Source organism: Gavialis gangeticus, unplaced genomic scaffold (assembly GCF_001723915.1).
Source record: "Gavialis gangeticus isolate Ggan-Ray unplaced genomic scaffold, GavGan_comp1, whole genome shotgun sequence".
In the NCBI taxonomy this organism is placed as follows: domain Eukaryota; kingdom Metazoa; phylum Chordata; order Crocodylia; family Gavialidae; genus Gavialis; species Gavialis gangeticus.
The window spans coordinates 93,930,501-93,931,945 of record NW_017729034.1 but is presented as its reverse complement, the minus strand read 5'-3'; the positions used below and the strand labels follow the sequence as shown (position 1 = coordinate 93,931,945).

The 1,445-nt window shown below is 47.2% G+C and overlaps 1 protein-coding gene across 2 annotated transcripts in view; it reads right to left on the bottom strand.

Moving 5' to 3' along the window:
* MAP3K5 (mitogen-activated protein kinase kinase kinase 5) overlaps positions 1 to 1,445 on the bottom strand; it is a 192,843-nt gene that overhangs the window by 145,141 nt on the left and 46,257 nt on the right. The window lies entirely within an intron of this gene.

The following is a 1,445-nucleotide window of genomic DNA, read 5'->3' as shown; positions in this document are numbered from 1 at the left end:
ATTAGGGTTCTCCAATGGCTGCATGAATGGTTCAGAACGTTCCTTTTTTATTTATTTTAAACTGGCTTCATTGAAAGAAACCTTTTTTAATAATAGAACTGAACTCAGAGGTAAGTCTACATCAGGGGTGAGCAAAATATGGTCTGCAGGCCAGATCCAGACCACCAGGCCATTCTATCTAGCCTGCGGGGCCCCTAAAAATTTAGAAAATTAATATTCATCTACCCCAGCTGCCTGTAAAAATGACAGGAGCCGGGGCAGCAGGAGCAAAGGAGAGCCATGGCAGGCTCCTGAAACAGTAAGGCCCACCTGGCCTGCCCCCACACCAGCCAGAAGCCCCTGCCTAGCAGAGGCTTCTGGCCTGGGACCATGGGGCTGTTTGTGCCTCCCTGCACTGGAGTGGGAAATTCAGGTTAAAAGAGGGAGGAAGCAGGGGAGGACCATGGGAGATTGCCCCAGTCCTCAGGGCCAGACTAGCTCCTGCTGAGTCCCACAGTCGAGCCATGCAGCTGGGACCCACGTGGTGCAGAGCGGCCCGCATGCAGGCAGGAAAGTGGGAGAAGTGGGAGGAGTGAAAGCGAGCAGGCATGCAGGAGTGTGGAGCACACATGGGTGTCCCAGGGCCAGTGCCGGCAGGGCCCAGAGCAGGGTGGCAGGAGCATGGGGCATGGGCTGGCAGGTGTCTATGGAGCTGGGCTGGAATGTGCCAGCAGAGAGAGAGGGGAGCTCTCTGCCTGAAATAATTACATGCCCCTGGTCTACACTTAAAATTCATCTGGCTCAACAGTGTGGAAAATGCCCCATATTTTGTATTCTCCTAAACCTACTTACCAACGTGCCCATGACACCCCTTCCCCATCCTCTCTGATTCAAATCCTAGACTTTAGAAAGCCTGAAAATATTCAGGACATTGTATTTAAAGATTAGACCTCTGCATCAGGCTTATACATGATACATTATATACAGCAATGAAGCAGTGCCTTATGATCTTGTGCAATAGACCTTTAAGAACTCCACCTGTGTGCTTTTCCAAAAGTTGCTGTATCCTGTTAGAGTTGGCACATTCAATAAGATTTTATTTTTTCTTTCCTTGTTGCTATTTTCATTAGTATAAAAGACAAAAGTACATATGGTTCCTCTTTGCAAAATATGAAATGGGAATTGGAAATGCTGAAAGTTTCATAGACCTTCAGGTCACAAGAACTGTTATGATTACCCAGTTCACATAAAGCAGGCCAAAGAATCAATCTCCTTCATCAAACCCATAACTTCTGGCTGAGCTCTTTGAGGAGATATAGTTCTGATTTAAAAATCCAGAATGATGGAGTATCTACCACATGGCCAGGTAAGTTGCTCCAGTGATTAATTGCCCTACCTGATAAAATATTTGGTAACTGAAAGCTGAAGCTAAATACATTCAGACTAGAAATGGGGGGGGGGGGGGG